The 5,598-nt window shown below is 37.6% G+C and overlaps 1 non-coding gene across 1 annotated transcript; it reads right to left on the bottom strand.

Annotated features, from left to right (window-relative positions):
* Positions 1-3,993: 3,993 nt before the first annotated feature.
* On the bottom strand, positions 3,994-4,100 carry LOC129025473 (U6 spliceosomal RNA). Its single transcript, XR_008497229.1, has one exon. It is a non-coding gene; the product is annotated as a U6 spliceosomal RNA (small nuclear RNA).
* Between the last annotated feature and the right edge of the window lie 1,498 nt (positions 4,101-5,598).

The raw sequence follows: 5,598 nt of genomic DNA, 5'->3' as shown, positions 1-5,598 counted from the left end.
TTGCTTCCATGTCTTTGCTATAGTGAATAGGGCTGCAATGAACATACATGTGCATGTCTTTATGGTAGAACAATTTATGTTGCTTTGGGTATATACCCAGTAGTGGGATTGCTGGGTTGAATGGTAGTTCTGTTTTCAGCTCTTTGAGGCACTGCTATACTGCTTTCCACAATGGTTGAACTAATTTACACTTCCACCAATGGTGTATAGGCATTCTCCTTTTTCCACAACCTTGCCAGCATCTGTTATTTTTTGACTTTTTGATAATTGCCATCTTGCCTAGCGTGAGATGGTGTCTCATTGTGGTTTTGATTTGCATTTCTCTAATGATCAGTGATGTTGCACTTTTTTTAATTATTGTTTAAGTTCTGGGATACATGTGCAGAATGTGCAGGTTTGTTACATAGGTATACACATGCCATGGTGGTTTGCTGCACCCATCAACCTGTCATCTGCATTAGGTATTTCTCCTAATGCTATCCCTCCCCTAGCCCCCCACCCCCTGACAGGCCCCGGTGTGTGATGTTCCCCTCCCTTTCTCCATGTGTTCTCATTGTTCAACTCCCATCTATGAGTGAGAACATGCGGTGTTTGGTTTTCTGTTCTTGTGTTAGTTCACTGAGAATGATGGTGTCCAGCTTCATCCATGTCCCTGCAAAGGCCGTGAACTCATCCTTTTTTATGGATGCATAGTATTCCATGGTATATATGTGCCACATTTTCTTTATCCACTCTATTATTGATGGGCATTTGGGTTGGTTCCAAGTCTTTGCTATTGTGAATAGTGCTGCAATAAACATGCGTGTGCATGTGTCTTTATAGTAGAATGATTTATAATCCTTTGGGTATATACCCAGTAATGGGATTATGGGTCAAATGGTATTTCTGGTTCTAGATCCTTGAGGAATTGCCACACTGTCTTCCACAATGGTTGAACTAATTTACAATCCCACCAACCGTGTAAAAGCGTTCCTATTTCTCCACATCCTCTCCAGCATCTGTTGTTTCCTGACTTTTTAATGATCACCATTCCAACTGGCATGAGATGGTCTCTCATTGTGGTTTTAATTTGCATTTCTCTAATGATCAGTGATGACGAGCTTTTTCTCATATGTTTATTGGCCACAAAAATGTCTTCTTTTGAGAAGTGTCTGTTCATATCCTTTGCCCACTTTTTGATGGGGTTGTTTGTTTTTTTTCTTGTAAATTTGTTTAAGTTCCTTGTAGATTCTGGATATTAGCCCTTTGCTACAAAGAGAATAAAATACCTAGGAATACAACTTACAAGGGATGTGAAGGACCTCTTCAAGGAGAGCTACAAACCACTGCTCAACGAAATAAGAGAGGACAAAAACAGTGGAAAAATATTCCATGCTCATGGATAGGAAGAATCAATATCGTGAAAATGGCCATACTGCCCAAAGTAATTTATAGATTCAATGCTATCGCCATCAAGCTACCATTGATTTTCTTTACAGAATTAGAAAAAACTACTTTAAATTTCATGTGGAACCGAAAAAGAGCCTGTGTAGCCAAGACAGTCCTAAGCAAAAAGAACAAAGCTAGAGGCATCACGCTACCTGACTTCAAACTATACTACAAAGGTGTTGCGCTTTTTTTCATATGTTTGTTGGCCACATGTATGTCTTCTTTTGAAGAGTATCTGTTCATGTCCTTTGCCCACTTTTTAATGGGGTTGTTTGTTTTGGCTTTTAAATTTGAGTTCCTTATAGATGCTGGATATTAGACCTTTGTCAGAGGCATAGTTTGCAAAAATTTTCTCCCATTCTGTATATGTTGTCTGTTTACTCTGTTGATAGTTTCTTTTGCCGTGCAGAAGTTAGTTGAATTGAATCCCATTTGCCAAGTTTTGCTTTTGTTGCAATTGCTTTTGGCATCTTCGTCATGAAATCTTTGTCAGTTCCTATATCCAGAATGATATTTCCTAGGTTATCGTCCAGGGTTTTTATAGTTTTGAGTTTTACATTTAAGTCTTAAATCCATCTTGAGTTGATTTTTGTATATGGTGTAAGGAAGTGTTTCGGTTTCAGTCTTCTGCATATCGCTAGCCAGTTATCCCAGCACCATTTATTTAATAGTGATTCTTTCCCCATTGCTTTTTTTTTGTCAGTTTTGTGGAAGACCAGATAGTTGTAAGTGTGCAGCCCTATTTCTGGGCTCTCTATTCTGTCCCCTTTGTCTATGTGTCTGTTTCAGTGCCAGTACCCTGCTGTTTTGGTTACTGTAGCCCTGTAGTATTGTTTGAAGTAGAGTAATACGATGCCCCCTCCTTTTTTGTTTTTGCTTAAGATTGCCTTTGCTATTTGGGCTCTTTCTTGGGTCCATATGAATTTTAAAATAGTTTTTCTAGCTCTGTGAAGAATGCCATTGGTAGTTTGATAGGAACAGCGTTGAACCTGTAAATTGCTTTGGCAATGTGGCTGTTTTAATGATATTGATTCTTCCTATCCATGGGCACGGAATGTTTTTCCATTTGTTTGTGTCATCTCTGATTTCTCTGAGCAGTGTTTTGTAATTCTCATTGTAGAGAACTTTTACCTCCGTGATTAGCTGAATTGTTAAGTATTTTATTCTTCTTGTGGCAATTGTGAATGGGATTGTGTTCCTGATTTGTCTCTCAGGTTGGCTGTTGTTGGTGTATAGGAATGTTAGTGATTTTTGCACATCGATTTTGTATCCTGAAACTTTGCTGAAGTTGTTTATCAGTTCAAGGAGCTTTTGGGCCAAGACTGTGAACATTTTTTAGATACAGAATCATGTTGTCTGCAAACAGGGATGATTTGACTTCCTCTCTTCCTGTTTCAATGATCTTTATTTCATTCTCTTGCCTGATTGCTCTGGCCAGGACTTTGCAATACCATGTTGAACAGGAATGGTGAGAAAGGGCATCCTTGTCTTTTGCTAGTTTTCAAGGGGAATACTTCCAGCTTTTGCCTGTTTAGTATGATGTTGGCTGTGGGTTTCTCCTAGATGGCTCTTAATATTTTGAGGTATATTCCTTCAATAACTAGTTTATTAAAAGTTTTTAACATGAAAGGATTTTGAATTTTACCGAAAGCCTTTTCTGCATCTATTGAGGTAATCATGTGGTTTTTATCTTTAGTTTGGTTTATGTGATGAATCACATTTATTGATTTGCATGTGCTGAACCAGCCTTGCATCCCAGGGATAAAGCCTATGTGATTGTGGTGGATTCGCTTTTTGATGTGCTGCTGGATTCGGTTTGCAAGTATTTTGTTGAGGATTTTTGCCTCTGTGTTCATCAAGGATATTGGCCTGAAGTTTTCTCTTTTTTATTGTCTCTCTGACAGGTTTTGGTATCAGGATGATGCTGGAATCATAGAATGATTTGGGGAGGAGTCCCTCCTTATCAATTTTTTTGCAATAGTTTCAGTAGGAATGGTACCATCTCTTTGTATATCTGGTAGAATTCGGCTGTGAATCCTTCCGGTCCTGGGCATTTTTCGGTTGGTAGGCTGTTCATTACTGAATCAATTTTGGAACTTGTTATTGGTCTGTTCAGGGCTTCAGTTTCTTCTTGGTTCAGTCTTGGAAGGGTGTATATGTCCAGGAATTTATCCATTTATTCTAGATTTTGTGGTTTGTGTGCATGGAGGTGTTGAGAGTAGTCTCTGATGGTTGTTTGTATTACTGTGGGGTCAGTGGTAACATCCTCTTTGTCGTTTCTAATTGTGTTTATTTGGATCTTCTCTCTTTTATCCCTTTATTAGTCTAGCTAGCAGTCTATCAATTGTATTAATATTTAAAAAAAAAAAAAACAGCTCCTGGATTCCTTGATCTTTTGAATGGATTTTTGTGTCTCAGTCTCCTTCAGTTCTGCTCTGGTTTTGGTTATTTCTTGTCTTCTGCTAGATTTGGGGTTGGTTTGCTCTTGCTTCTCTAGTTCTTTTAGTTGTGATGTTAGGTTGTTAATTTGAGATCTTTCTAACTTGCTGATGTGGACATTTATTGAAAAATATGGAATGCTTCATGAATTTGTGTGTCATCCTTGCACAGGGATCATGCTAATCTTCTCTGTATCGTTCCAATTTTAGTATATATGCTGCTGAAGCGAGCATGGTATGGATTTTTCAAAGTGTATAATGAGTCACTATTAATTTTTATATTGAAGACAATATCATTATCATGCTCAAGATCATTTGTAGGGCTTTTATCCAGAGATGTGATGAAACAGTGCTCCAAATTCTAGGACTCCTTATGCAGTGATAGGAGAAAAACAATGACCAAACACTTATGAAACATAGGTAGTTAGATTTCTTTGAATAAAATTACCATTTTTTAAATGTGAAACATGTCTTTAAGACTCCCGCATGTTAAGGTCAGCAGTGATTAATTTAGCAACTGTGAATGTTAATTGAAGGCACAGTTTCTTCTGAAACCTTTTAAATGTTTGACTCATGCTGGTTAATTAGAAGGGCAAAAATCACTCCATTGTGTAAATATAGGGAGAGCTTCTTTTCCCCACTAATGTGAATACATATTTGTTGGGTTGTATGAAAAGAGAGGAAGTAATTAGCCGGGTGAAATGGGTAAGGCGACAATGACTTTGAGATTTCAAATTATTTCCAATCTTAGGTTTTACTGAGCTGTACCAGTGTACCTGGTCCTAATCCAATAGAGAGTTAAAAGCCAATGTTCTAATGTTTTAATAAGGTTGGAATTATATACCATGGTTTTGTATCCGTAGATAGGTAGCCAAAGCATTCTAGGATTTCCTCCTGCCATAGTTTTTAATCTAACTAGTAAAGTATATAATCTACAAAAGACTGCAATGGCCAAGTCTTGGAAGTATCAGTTACTCAGATGAAGCCATTTCTTTGTATTTATTGTTGGTTTGACCAAACCTAAAATTGAAGAATTTTTCAGAATTGTCCTTGCTTCTCTTTCAGATAGGCTTTATAAAATGGAAGACATTTATAGAGTATCTAAGATTTGGGATGAAGTTTTCACACCTTCTCCAAATCTTTCTCATGAGGTAGGTGCAACCTAAATAATCAAAGGGAAATAATATCAGGTTGAGAACTGTATAACATTAAATTATTACAGTGTTTGTGTATAAAGTGAGATACACTCACATAAGAGTTGTTACGCTTACATGGCAGACCCCTGGGGCCCTTCCTAGGAAAATTCACGGCAAATCACAGTAGTTCAATATCCCTCCTCATCACTACCATCCTAAAGAGGTAAAATCTATTAAAATCAGCACTGAGGGCAATAGTGGCAGGGAGAAGGCTGAAAGAGATCATGGCTGTAATGCTATGGTAATGGAGATGAGGGTGTGGTTATGAATTGATGAATTGTGTCTTCTTGCACCAGTGCTTTCTTCTTTCCTCTTTTCTCTTCTGTACACTCCCATCCTGAGTCACTGGAACTCTTTGAATGCCTGGTTTCCAGAGGAGACAATCATCTCATAGTGTCTCGATTTGTCATAACTAGACATAATGACTAAGAACCAATTTCAGTTTTCTAGCTTTTGTTTTTTGTTTGTTTTAATTCACAGTTATGTAGATATAGCCATTGAGTAGAGGTTATAGAGTCAACCCACTTCTATTTTGG

The sequence above is a fragment of the Pongo pygmaeus genome, chromosome X (assembly GCF_028885625.2).
Source record: "Pongo pygmaeus isolate AG05252 chromosome X, NHGRI_mPonPyg2-v2.0_pri, whole genome shotgun sequence".
Lineage (NCBI taxonomy): Eukaryota > Metazoa > Chordata > Mammalia > Primates > Hominidae > Pongo > Pongo pygmaeus.
Note: the sequence above shows the minus strand (reverse complement) of the source record. Positions and strands in the feature narration are given on the sequence as shown.